Source organism: Acartia tonsa, chromosome 9, assembly GCF_053477335.1.
Source record: "Acartia tonsa isolate MP-2025a chromosome 9, ASM5347733v1, whole genome shotgun sequence".
Classification (NCBI taxonomy): Eukaryota; Metazoa; Arthropoda; class Copepoda; order Calanoida; family Acartiidae; genus Acartia; species Acartia tonsa.
In genome coordinates, this window is record NC_137268.1 from 36,069,058 (window position 1) to 36,083,584 (window position 14,527).

The 14,527-nt window shown below is 32.7% G+C and overlaps 1 protein-coding gene across 1 annotated transcript in view; it reads left to right on the forward strand.

The window, feature by feature from the left end:
• The first annotated feature begins 4,662 nt into the window (after positions 1-4,662).
• LOC145327676 (immunomodulatory peroxidase-like) overlaps positions 4,663-14,527 on the forward strand; it is a 182,771-nt gene continuing 172,906 nt past the window's right edge. The window contains exon 1 of the mRNA XM_080171236.1: positions 4,663-4,691. The gene's annotated coding sequence lies outside the window, so the exon portion shown is untranslated. The remainder of the gene's footprint in view (positions 4,692-14,527) is intronic.

Consider the following 14,527-nt stretch of genomic DNA (forward strand, 5'->3'; position numbering starts at 1 on the left):
ACATTTACATTCTGATTATTCAATTCTGACACTCTACAAGTGTAAATGTCCGTTTTTCCTACCGTTTCAGAGCTTCGCTTTAAAGGATGTTGTCAGCCTTGTTCCATTTATGTGTAATTATTTTCCGATTAACCAAATTGTAATAAGATACATTTTGGACAGTGAAGGAATTTTATTTGTTTGTTCCTGATCATTTCTATTCATTAAAGGAAGCCTGCAGGAAATATATCGCTTTAACTGTTAAAGACTGCCACAAATAGACCCAAGTTTTTGACTTTATATAACTTTTTTTAGCTGGATGATTCAAACTCAGGGTATTGAGTCTTATTGTGGCATTCTTAAAGCAGTTAAATCAGTTTATTTCCTGTGGTGTGTATTTCCAAGTGTTTTCCTCAATTAATTTATGTAGATCCTAATGTCAAGAGCGTTTATATGTAGTAACCAAAACTTTAAAACTGTACAAAATGATCTTGATTTTAATATAATATTTAAATACTTTTAATAAAGTAACAGGATCTGCGTCTGTGTTTCTGTTCCGAAGGTTCTCACTAACCACTGTTTTAAGTTCATTTTCTTTACAATACAGCTTCTCATAAGTCATGGGGAGGTTTGTAACTATTTTGGGAAAGGGTACCAACACTCTCCCAAGAGGCTATTTTTTTAGCTATGGTACATAACCTTGCGGGACCTAAACCTGTTGTGTCATAACCCTTAGGGGCTAATATGTACAGAAAATAGACTATTCCAACCAGACCTTCAGTAATAAAAAAAAACTTATTTTGAATTTAAAAGGGGAAGGGGAAATGTGTGAAAGCGCCTTTGTAAAAGAGTAGCTTTTTTAAAATTAGGGTCAGTCCGTCAGTACGTCCGTGACGGATAGCTATTTTCGTTAATTTAGGCATGTTATAATTGTCCTATCGATTTCAGCGTGGTGATTGCTGTAGAAGTCAACCACGTTTTAGAAAGCGTAACAACTCTATAATCATTAACAGAATGTCCGTACGTCCATTTTGAACATGTTGCTTTTTTACTTTTTTAACAACACATTTTTATGTGATCTAATTACGTTTTTCTGATTTTTGGTTTACTGATTCCTGAGACAACAAAGTACAATATTATAAGCAAAGCGACTCTATAATCAAGTCCTAAAAATGTAAGTATGTCCATAAACATTATCCTGTACCAAGAAGTTTTTCAACAAGATTACTCACAATTTTGCTTTGACTCTTATTCATTTATATTCTGATTATTTAGCTCTGACACTACATAAGTGTTAATGTCTGTTTGTTCTATCGGTTCAGAGCTTCGCTTTTATGGATGTTTTCATCCTTTTTATTCCTTAAATATACTGGTATTTAACTGCGATCAGGTTAAAGAAAGCCCTTCAACTTAAATAACAATCAAGATTGGGGCACTTTAATAAGAGAAAGAAAAAAAATTTTGAGGGGGGAAGGGGGTTATAGGGCGATTTCTCTTTGGGAGGAGGGTGGTGTTACCCTCCACAAAAATAATTATATACCTTCCCAGGACCTAAAGCTAAATTGTAAATGAGAATCATATCAGTTCAGATGTTAGCAAGATAGACACATAGACATTATATTACTTTGTTTTGGATATTGAATATTAGAATACAAATCAATAAGAAACTTTTTCAACTGAAGATTTCTGCTTACAGAACCTAACCAACAGTTTGTCTTGTAGTGTAGATGAACAATTAGTGAATAAAATACAATATAATTTAATGCAAAATGTATATTTTTATCTACAAATGTATTTTTTCAAATTTTGTGTTAAATTATTGTCCCAAGTGCATTAAAGTATTATCAGCATTTAAAGTCAAAAATATTTATGCTTTTCATACCTGAGGGTGTGTTCTGATTATTTGAGAAAATACAAATGTTTTTTTTTATTTAGCTAGAAAAATAGAATGCATGAACTCCCTTTAGTTTTGGATATACTAATCAATTTACATATGATGGTAAATTAAAAAATGGAAAGGAATTTCCACCTAAAGTTCTTCTGGGAGGATGAAAATCCAGATCTGGCTTTGCCATGCAACAGTGCCTGGAGCCAGATGCCATATTTCTGCCATAACCAAAGAAGAGATTCCAGGTAGTGCACTTACTTCCTCTCCACCACCACAATACACAACTTGTTTGAGCATCACACAACTTCTTGCAGTCCCCCATTGAATAATAGTTCACCACTGCAACTTTCTTCATAGCTGGCTTTTTATTCCCTATAAAAAAATTATTATTATTAAATGCATAGGTATATCTAGCAGACTATCTACCAGTGTTGCATTGTCATTTTTGCTAATACTGGATGTAAATATAAGTGGATATTATGACAGGGGAAATATTGTTGTTAGGTTGCTAACAACAACTTTATTTGAGAAGATGATAATCTGGTGTATGATTCTAGTAATAATAAATCCATTGTGGTTATGTGTTTCTTCTTCTAAGGATAATGTCAGATTCTAAGCACAATAGTTGTAGTAGTCTTTTAGTATATCTATTATTATACAATTACCTTACCATTACCTCATAAGGGCGGGATTTTCCTTCAACTTAGGTGATCATCTAGAGATTCAGAGCATCATCCACATGTAATGGGATGTGATACTCTTAACACTTCAGGATATTAGGTTAAGTAACATCCATCAGACAACCAACCCTTTGATTGCACAACCTTTGACTGAGAAGTCCTAACTGTGCATGGTAGAAAGTTGCACCTGTTTATGGGCCAAGGCATTCCCCCTACTTGTATCATTTATGTCGCACACCTATAGCATAGCAGCAGTAGAAACCATTTTTTAATGTCTAAAGTTATGACACAATGTCGGCCCGAGATTCGAACCTATCACCTCCCGGCAATGAGGGGATGCACTACGTGTTGAGATATGATCGCAGGTCAATATGATTAAAAGTGTCAAAGTATTACCTTCCTGCCAGCAAAAAAGGCAAATAATCTTCAACACTATTGGGTCAGAATGAGAAATTTAAAATTTAAAACTTAACTGTATCACAAGATGACATAGATTTCAGGGTACATTTCGAATCACAGTTTTTCACTCCTGTTCCCATATTTGTGCCAGTTTTGTACAGCATGTTCCAAATGTAGCACTTATTTCCTCTCTTCTTCCACCACCAATAGATGCAGGACTTATTTCTGGCACACAGGTGTTGACAATTCTCATTGGATAATTTTTTTATAGACTTCCTCAGTACAGGTTTCATATTTTCTGAGGTTAAATCATCAAAATCAAAACAGATATAAATTTATGTTAAGCCATTGAATTCTTAAAATTAGTTGTTTGGTTCCAATCACTTGAGTTATATCTGGAAAGAGTATTACCCCAAATTATTTATAAAGGTTAACTCTAAAAAGCATTACCAATTTGGACCTGTAATGACCAAGATATACAGCTTTAGACAATAAAAAAACTTATTGATATTATAGATATTACCTAGAGTACAGCTTGTAGTGATAAGTTCAGGAGGAGATACACCTACTCCACATACAGCTAAAAATAGTTATCCACTGTTAAACAGAAAAAGTAGCTAGGATTAGTTTAATATTAGATAGTCACCTGAATCTTCTTTTCCAACTGCTGCCAATGCTGCTCTATTATCCTGCCAGACTTTAGCATTGTTAGATTCTGTGGTTGTTCCAGAGGGAGTTCCTGTTGAAGGATAATTTATATTTGGGTTAGACCACCAATTTACTCTTGTCTCATGGCTGGAATCATAATATGCCATTATAGATCTTACCCCTTTGTTTCCTTTACCAGCTTCAATCAAATGACCATGGCCATAATCATATTTTGAATTATCAGCTCTGTTAGGATCATGATCACATCCAACATTGTGCCCTACTTCATGGCCAAAAGTGTAATAAGCACTGGCACAAGCCTTTTTGGTAACAGAAAAGGTTTCCCCACTTTTAATAGTATTAAAGTATGCAACACCACAAGCATCTAGATTATCAACAAGTAAAGCAGCTACATCTGCCCCATCTCGAAGTTCTGCAGCAGGTTTGGATTTTTTAAAGTCCTCAAGCGTACTAAGATAATTTCCTGATTCAACCACAGATGACTGTTCCTGGCAGAGTTTATAAACCTATAGAACAAAAAAAAAATATTTTATTTATCTTGAAGTGTAATGAATCACTGAATACCTGCATGTTGATTCCACTGTTTTCAAATCCCTGATTAGTCTCAGCAATAACCTGATCTAGGAAGCCATCAATGTCAGAAGTAGTATTAGCAAACTCTTCAGTGTAATAAAATTTAACAGAGACACTAACAAATGTGTCATCAGGTACGCTTGGAAGGTCCAAGGCGATTTCATCCAGTTCTGAATTGGGTAAGTATACACCATCAGCTTCTTCTACAATTGGCTCCAAAGCCTTCCAAACATGTCCATCTGTTTCTCCACAATATTCCAGTACATAAGAACCATTGCCTGAAAATAAAATTTTAAGTAAATTAATAAATACACGACTTCTTAGAATTTCCAGTACAGCCTATGATAGATATTGTGTTACATTTTATACACTGTGTATTTTTCTACAAGCCTCTTGAGTCGTTTCTCAATGATTAACAAAGATGATCATTCTTGCTGGCCCATTATATTGTGTGAAACATTTATAAATGACTAAGCAAATATTGCTTGATTCACTTCTACAAGAGACAAAATGAATTATAAATGATAAATCAAAATATATCTTCACGTCTTAGAATATTGTATTTTTATCAAAATAATAAGTTGTAAAAAAATAAAATAAAGATGACATGAGGGGGTGTGGGGGGGGGTTGTATTACTAGTTGACATTTTTCTGGTCAAGTCTCTTCCCTTTGATATCAAAAAAAAAATTCTGCACACGAAAAAAAGTCTTCCTGCATTAATTTGTTTAACAAGATCTTTACAAACACAAACTATAGTTATTTAATATTAACTGACTGTTGAAGTATTACCTGTTTGGGCATGACCGTGAAGACCATTCCCATTAGCTTTCATTGTAATCAATGCAATAGCTTCTCCATTCTCAAAGTAATAGGCATTTGGATTGTTAGCTGCATAACCTGAATATTTTTGCAGTTCCTTTATTAGTCAACCATGTGTAAAAACTAATATTTTTTTTAGAGAAAACTATATTATTCACATTATTCAGTGGTTAACAACTCAAAGATTTTTTTTCAATGGAAAAATGTAAACTGCATTCATTAAAAAAATATGAAATCTCCTAATACTTTTGTATCCCCAAATTGGAAGTTTTTTACCTAGAAATTCAAGTACCTCTCCAGTTGGAAGCTGCAAATCAGTAATACCCAACTTCTCATAATCAATTACGGCCTGCATATCACAAATTGTTAGATTAGATAGTCAAGGGTCATATTTTCATAAGAAGTAAATCAATCGCTTTAAAAGTAGAAAGGGGAGTATGCAAGAACGAGAGCAAGTGATTCTAAGCACTTTCCAGCAGTGATTTTAAAAGTTTTTTCATGAATATGCTATGTTTATGTTTAATATATTTATTTCAAATAAAGAAATTACGCTTCACCATGGGTTTCTATTAATAAAACTATAAATGTTAAGCATTTATTGATGAAAATCATCCAATGCTTTGTTGAGTTCAAAGGTTCAAATAAAAAAACAGCAAAACATAATCAAATGCTGAAAATTACGAGAGTACACTAATAATAGTTATTTCTCGCATCGAATTATAAACGGCTTTCCGCGGATATAGAAAGTACAATTATGAGATTAAAACTAGTTTTTTTAGCCCCAAGGTGCCGTAGGCACCGGCTAAAAAAACTGGTTTTAATCTTATGATTGTACATTTCTATATTCGTAGAAAGCTGGATATAATACGATGCTAGACATAGTTTTTTCGTATGGATGAGAACCGGTTCCAATCCACCAGATTCGAATGAATACGAGAAAACTGTTTACAATATTACAAGTTTCCATCCTTTTTTTTCTAAATCAACATTTTTCATTGAAAAAGTTTATTTTTGTGTCATAGAAGTTTAAACTCAACAAAACATTTGAAGATATATAGGTACAAAAAAGCCTTACATTTCAAAACCATGGTGAAACTTATTTTTTTGAATTGATAAAATGATATTAAACATAACTCTAGTAAATTCACAAAAAAAAAACATTTAGAATCACTTGCTCTCGTTCGTGCATACTCCTCTTTAGTACCTTACTGCAAGATGAAAATCCACTCCCAGTACAGCATCTTGCTATACTTCTGCTTTTCTCAATGGATATCAAATTGGCCAAGGCATTACCTAGTTTAAAACTCAAAATTAAATGTTGAAGTAAATAGATGTAAACTAATTAAAACAATGCTTCAAGTCATTATGGTGAAAATAATAGACTATTTAGACATATAAGGGAGACAAAGCCAAAGTCACTGAGACCAAAAATAATAAACAATTATATTTTTTCTCAAAACTAAAACTTTCTTTTTAAATAAAAAAAGTAAATCATACCCAGGGTAAGGAGAAAGAAGACAGTTATGTCTCTTTTCCTTGCCATGGCTGACAAATTGACTGTTTACATGTAATAAAATGTCTATTCAATAATTGTAAACAAAGGACATACTTTAAAAAATCACCTGTTTCAAAAGACTGTACATAATTAAATTAACTGAAGTAGCAGGATGTGTGAGTATCAAAAAGTATCAAAAGACAAAAAGAACCATGAATTATCAAAAAAAAGATTCATATTTATGATTATGTTTTAGGTGGTGCATCAAAAGCTTTAAGATGAATTAACTAAGTAATGTAAACAAAAATAAGTTTTATTTTACAAATCTAAAATGTGTGTGCATAAGTAGAGGCAGCTAGAACCATTTAATTTTTAAAGAAACCTAGCATATTTCTTTCTGATTATGAAACAACAAAAGCTACCCTCCGGATAATTAAGTACTTTAATTTTACAAATCAAACATGAACTGAAATTCTGAAATATGCAGTCCTTTAATAATCCTCATTAATATTTTTTGACCTAACCTTTTTTCTAAATTGAAGCTTCTCAAAAATAACTGTTTATATATCAACTAATTTTACATTATATTCTAAAGGCGGTTAATATTTTCATAGACCTGTTATTCTATTCTAAACAGTAGTCATTATTGTTTAGTCTTGACCAAAATATCTCGGAACATGGTGCTACAATCTAGTTGTCCTTTACAGAGAAGCTAGGAGTTTATTTGGCCAATTCTTCTGTTTTGCTCCCCATTGGGGCTAAGCATCTTGTACTGATGAAGTAAATTTTTAATTCGATTTGTCTGAGTTTGAGTTCTCTATACTTGGAAATCTTGACTTACTTTAGGCTAAATTTCTACCATAATTTTATAAAGATTGGGGACGATTATGTATATTTTCATCCTTGCTTTCTATTTGATATTCAAATTATATAAGTTTTTCTTTATTTGATGAAAAAACTATATTGAAAACAAACACTTGATCTAGACATGCAACGTGCATATATAGAAACTTAAATAAATCTTTATGAAAAATAAAAAAGAACTAACGTGAAATAAAAAAAAGTTTTAAGGATTTTTAAGGCCCAATAAATGAAAAATCTATGTTTTAAGTTTTTATATATATTTTATTTATTTATTGAATTTTTTTATTTAAACAAATACACCAATGTACTCAATATAAAGTTGGATACAAAAAAGATACATTTAACTTTAGATATATTTTTATTTAAAATTCTTTGTAATCTTTTTTACCTATAAGATGTCTTTTTCGTGTATAGCAATGTATAACAAACAATTTTCCACGAATATTAATATGATATTCATAAAATTTTTACCACTTTTGGTAGCCCAATATTGATATTTATCTTCTTAATATCCGCGGAAATCTGTCTATAATTACTATTCATTAACTATTTTTTTCTTCTTAATCTTCATTTTTCCTTTATATATTTTCATCAATACCAAGCTAAGAAACGCTCTACAATTATGTAAATTAGTATTAATTATATCATTAATTTATTGATATACATTTCTGTTTATCTAATTGAAAAGTACTATACAATCATTATTATAAAAATAGATGCTTTGTTTTTAAAATGTACCTAAAAAAAGAAAGAAAAACCATATCTAAACAGCGAAAGGGAAAATTTATTTAAAAATTTAAATTTTGGGGGGAGAATATTTTTTTTCATTTTGCCTATTCCCTGCGGGTATCCCGTCCCAGGGGATCTAACCCTGCAGTGCCCTTATCTTTTATCTAACCTAAAGTAATAAACAAATTAAAGACAAAACAACCCCCTTCCCATAATATGAAATATATTAAAAAAATAAGGCATCTTTGCTCTAAGAGGCGCTTTTTTATGAAAAATATAGTGAAAATAATATGAAATTATATGAAGTCACGGGCTAACAAAACTGATATTAATCTAATTATTTGTATTTTAATAGTCATGGAAAACTGTCTTTAATTCGATGCTATATATGATTTATCAGAATGGCTAAGAACTGTTTCTATTCCAGCGGATATAAATCAGTTTCAAAGCCATAATAGAATACTAGTTTCCATCCCTGATCTAGTCCACCTTAGGGCCATAAAGTGGTCTGCTGGTATAAAAATGTCCAATAAGTTTCTCTGTATTATTGGTTAAATCTTTGCTCCCGTAGTTTATAATAATGGCATCACTTTAGAGGCAAGTGGGTGCAGGGTTTTATTACGTCAATTGAATAGTTACTTAAAATTTGATAGCAAATGTTTTGAGGAATGGTTATTTATCCATTATATTATAGCCAGTTTTCTGCGAATATAAAAATGAAAAATTCTAAGATCAAAACCAGTTTTGTTAGACCCAAGGGGCCTAGGCTAATGAAACTGGTATCAGTTTAATGATTTTTATTTTAATATTCGTGGGAAATTGTCTGTACTACGTTGTTACATGTGATTTTCCAGTACGGCTTAGAACCGGTTCTAATCCGCATTAATTTGTTTCAAAAACTACTGAAAAGTGTGTTCTGATTACTTCCCTGCAAAAGATCCATGTACATAAATGCCATCTCCAAAAGGGATCTTAAGGGATAAGACAGTAGACGATAAATTGATATACATAAACAATTTGACTGTGTATTATACTGGTACCCAAAATTCTATCACCACATTATCTTATACGTTGACTAAAAACATTGATTACTTTTTAAATTTTAATTTCTTACAATAATATACATATTTAAAGGGGGTAATTTTGTTTATCATCAGTAAGGATATAAAAAAGTTTGTGCCAGGAATTTGAACATAAAGATTACTTGATATTTGATATTGTAAGTATTATTTATGTTTTCTAATAAATGTGACCCAACATCTTTTTACAGAAGGGGAAATTAAACTCGGAAAAAGATAAGTATTTTGAAGAAAAATTTGGTATTTTCACAAAAAAAAATTATTAATTAATAAACCTGAGACTTCCAATTCTTTGATTGTATGATCTTTGTCTACAAGTCCTGACTGTGCATGGTAAAGAGTTGTTCCTGTTTTGGGTCAAGGCATTTTCCTACTCTATCTATTAAATTTTGGCTTTTTTAACGTCTTTAGTTATGACGTGGTGTTAGGCCCTAGAGATTACCTCGCCAGCAACGAGCGAATGCTCTTCATGTTAAGCCGAGGTCGCGGGTCTAGGGATTAAAGATACGTGTCTGAATCAGAAAGACTGTATTCCGATTAAAGAGAACATAAATTCATAAGGTTTTTTATTCCTTTTTAAAAGCGAAGCTTTCTATAATTCGGTTCAGTCCGTCCGTACGTCCGTCCGGAAAGGATAGCTCTTTTCGTTAATTTAGGCATGTTAGAATTGTTCCATCGTATTCAAACTTTGCATGCTGATTTCTGTAGTAATTAGGTACAATTTAGAAAGCGTAGCAACTCTATAATCATCACCAGAATGTACGTACGTCCAATTAAAACATTTCGATTTTTAACTTTTTTACCAACAAATTTTTATGTGATATTTTTATCCGATTGATCTGATTTTTGGAATACTGGTTCCTCTGACAACAAAGCATCTCTATAATCAAGTCCTAAAAGTGTAAGTATGTCCTTAATCATTATCCTGTATTTCAGCAGTTTTTAGCAAATTTACTTATAATGTTTTCGACTTTTATACTTTTATTTTCTGATTAATCAGTTCTGACACTCTACAAGTGTTAATGTACTACCGTTTCAGAGCTTCGCTTTTATGGATGCTGTCATCCTTGTTATTCCTTTTTTTGCTATGACCTATTTCTATAAGGTATGTCTGTCATTCTCTCCAAAAATACAGTTACATTAGTCATATCTTTTTTTTTAAAACTAAGCCATTAATTAGTTTTTTTAGTCCAAAGCTGAGGAATTGAGATTTTCTGAAATTTTACATTTTAGGTCGTGTTACAGTTAATAATCAAGTCGATGTAGTACAGATTTTGAAATGAATTAGAAATAAACTATAAATTGTATTATAATCCAATTTTCAGGGATGTTATAAAAAAGGCATGTATTATATCTAAGATAATAATAAAAAAACATTATTACACCTTCTGTAGATTAAAAATATTTAATGATAAATTTGGAAACTGCTATACTGAACCAACCAATCAATATTCGGAAAGCTACCCAAACGTTTAAGTCCTGAAATGAAACAACGTGTTTCTACAACTATGGTTAATGGTTTAATTTACAGTCCAATGTCCTCTCCCTCCCTTGGTGAGAAAAGGGAAACAAAAAAGGCATCGAAGTGTAAAGAAGATAAAATGTAGAGAGGACATATTATTTCCTTCCTTATATAATAACCAGAAACACAATCTGATCAATTTCATCATATCTAGCGTCTACGCCCCTAGAGGCATCTAGGGGTATATTAAGGGGAATAGTTATACACCTTTCCAGTATGAGAAGTTACAATGTAAAGAAGAACCTTATAGGTTCAGCAGTTGGCGAAATACTTGGGAACAGACAGATACACAGACACAAATAAGGATGCCAACATCCATAAGTAGCAAAGCACCCGTCATGGATGTACCAAAAAAGTAAGTAATAGATCAGTAGATGTTAAGTTTCCATAAGAAAAAAAAGAGAGAGACAATATGCTGAAATATGAAAGAAAATAACAGAACCTTCATCCAGGGGCGTCCAAGCTTTTTTTTTTGGGGGGGGTAAAAAATTTTAGGGGGGGGGGTAATTCGTGTTTGGGGGGGGGTAAAATGGCGCGCGAAGCGCGCCGAAATTTTTTTTTACCCCCCCCAAAATTTTTACCCCGGGGGTAAAATTTTATTGGGGGGGGGTAATTACCCCCCCTAAAGTCTGTTGGGGGGGGTAAATACTCCCCCCAAATCTGTTGGGGGGGGTAATTACCCCCCCAAAACTAATTTACCCCGGGGGTAAAATTTTTGGGGGGGGTAATTTAATTATGTAAAAAAAGCACCTACCTAATCTATTAAGTTAATAAGTACTATCTTATAACATAAAGTAGTAAGTAAGGTTTATTTGACTATAGCTTCAGATTTCATTACTTTTAATACTGAGTTCTCCTTTTTAGGAAAGCTTCACATAGATCCCATGATGGTTCCACACTATTATAGGTCAATCCTTTGAGTGGTTTTAGGCTATTTTTCTCCTCCCTTTTTACCCTTTAGAAAACACGAGTTCTTAGATGCTAAGGGCGCCACTACTATTCAAATATATAGTAGTATCTCATTCTTTAAAACATAAAAAATACAATAATTAACTCACTAACCAATGAACCAATATGATTTTACTTTAAAGTGAAGCGTCTTATAGGTCCTGGTAAGTTTTATAACTAGTTTTGAGACACCCTGACATCCTCCCAAAAGAAATCGCCTATAGAAATTCTTTTTCATTATTTAATGAAATATTTAATTTAGTTAGGTATCTATTTTATGGAATCTTCAGTGCTTTACAATTACATCATAGATCCCCGGGATGGTTTTAGCCCTTATAAAGGCCCAAGCAAATAAAACATGATCAAACTATTAAATTTTTTGTTATCATGGTTAAGAACTGTTTTAACTGGTTGGACAGTAAAATTTTTTTTTCAAGAACATTCAATTTGGGGGGGGGGGTAAAAAAATTTTTTTAAAGAACATTTATTTTGGGGGGGGTAATTACCCCCCCCAAAATGGTTTGGGGGGAGGGGGTAAAAACCCCCCCCAAAATCGTTGGGGGTGCCTACGGCACCCCCAAGGTAAGGGTAATTTTTTTTTGGGGGGGGTATAGTTCAAAAAATTTTGGGGGTGCCAAATGGCCCATTACCCCCCCCCTTGGACGCCTATGCCTTCATCAAGTAATATTGTTACGCTTCCTAAATTGTACAAATACTGTTATATGAATCACCATGTAAAGTTTGAAATCGATATTACAACTCTAACATGTAAAAGAGCTTATCGTTGCAGAGTGAACCGACTCTAAATTAAATAATTCAACCCGCGACCGTGGCTCAACACGTAGCGCACCCGCTCGTCGCCGGGAAGGTGATAGGTTCGAATCTCGGCCCGACACCGCGTCATAACTAAAGACGTTAAAAATGGTTCCCACTGCTACTATGTCAGATGCGCGACGGAAATAGTTAGAATAGGGGAATGCCTTGGCCCAAAACAGGCGCAACTCGCTACCATGCACAGTTGGGACTTCTCAGACAAAGGTCGTGCATCTCAGAGAGTTAGTTGTCTGATGGGTGAATGGACGCTTTACACCGCAATCATAAATATTGTATGTATGTTTCAAGGTGCGTGGAGAGAGATCTAGTTACCTAGTACCCGAAGCGACACCTAGCCCCCTAGAGTCTTAACTCTTTAAATTAAATAATTCTTAAAAAGGAAATTTAGCGAATTTTTTACTTGATTACTAAAGTTGTTTCCGTATTAGTGTTCTTCATCTGTGGATACGGAAATTCAAAAAAAGTGTTAGCAACAAATATGTAAGTATAGATGTATAACCAAGAAACAACCTGCCCCAAGTGCCCCTTTTCGTTTGCTAGCAATTTGCTCACTATTATTTTGTAAGGACGCAGCTTTATTTATATTTCCAACACTATTAGCTAATATTCAAGTCGGCACAGGATCCCCAACCCAAGGATAGAGTTACACATAGCTTACGCCCCCTTTATTTTATTACTTTATCATTATTATTTTTTTGTAAATGGGTGGTAGTTTTCGTTATATGATATTGAACAGAATAATCATAAAACATCAATGATTTAAAAAAACATTTATATCGACCTATTTTGCTTCAATAAAAAAAATTATGATATTTTGTCTCAATTATGAGAATATTTTATTTGAGAACTATTTCCGTGTCCCTGGAGGCTAAACCCAGTTACACCCACCCATAAAAAAAAGTTTCTTCCCAGAAAAGTTTTGATGATCAGGTTTACAAAAGTTAATGGTTGAGATAGAGTTCATACAATGGCAATAGAATATACGTGGATATTATGACAGAGAAAAATGACGACAAATAGGTTAAAATATATATCGTTTATTGTTCAGTTCAATCATCCAGTAGAAGTGGGAAGGGATGGGGCAAGGAGAGTGGAGGGGGGGGGGGGTATCGTTATTTTAGATTTTTCTTCCTACTTAGCTTCTAAGTTAGATTGTTCATACCCCTCTATATATTTTTTCATAAAAATGAAATAAGTATGACACCATATAATTTAGGGGGGATTACAAGCCCCTTTCCCCTCTTCAACTATCCTAAAATCCAACCTGAACCAATAATAAAACTTGTTGAAATTATGAAACAATCAGTAATGTACGAGGACATAAAAAATGTACACACTATGCCAATATACTGCTTCTGAGGAGCCAATTCCACGGGCCAATAAAACAGGGATTGTTTCATTGATTAGAGAAAATTCTCTGTAATGTTATTTATCAGTATGGCTCTGAACTGGTTCTAATCCAGCGGAAATCAATCCGATTTGAAAGCCACACTGAAATAATTAAGACAGCTATAAAATACACTAATTCTTTTAGACTAAAATTATGATTTGCTATTTATTAATTGGTGATATTAATGAAACACCCTATGGTTGAGTAAGGGAGAAAAATCCTAGGACATTGTCCCTTTATTTTTATATGTAGATGATATATTTAGTCAGAAACTGACACTAAGAAAGTAAAAAGCAAAGAGCTAAGTAATTGATTTTTATATAATAGTCTGTGGGTTTGTATGTAGCTTAAGATCTCACTAAACACTAGACCGGTATTAGACTATATAAGTTTGAAGGAATTTTAATTAATATAATAGATTTGAAATCTGCATAAAATTTTAAGGGTTTTTTTTATAAAATTCGTTTTTTATATAATTCTTTATTTAAAGGCGCAAATACGATTTAAGTTAATTAATTTTGACATCTGTGATTGGTGGATTGAAAACTATCTGCGCTCTGATTGGAGAAGCTTAAGTGTCGTACATCATTCAACCAATTAGAGCGCGGGTAGGTTTCAATCTAGCTTTCCTATTGGTCAAAATAAATTAACTTAAATC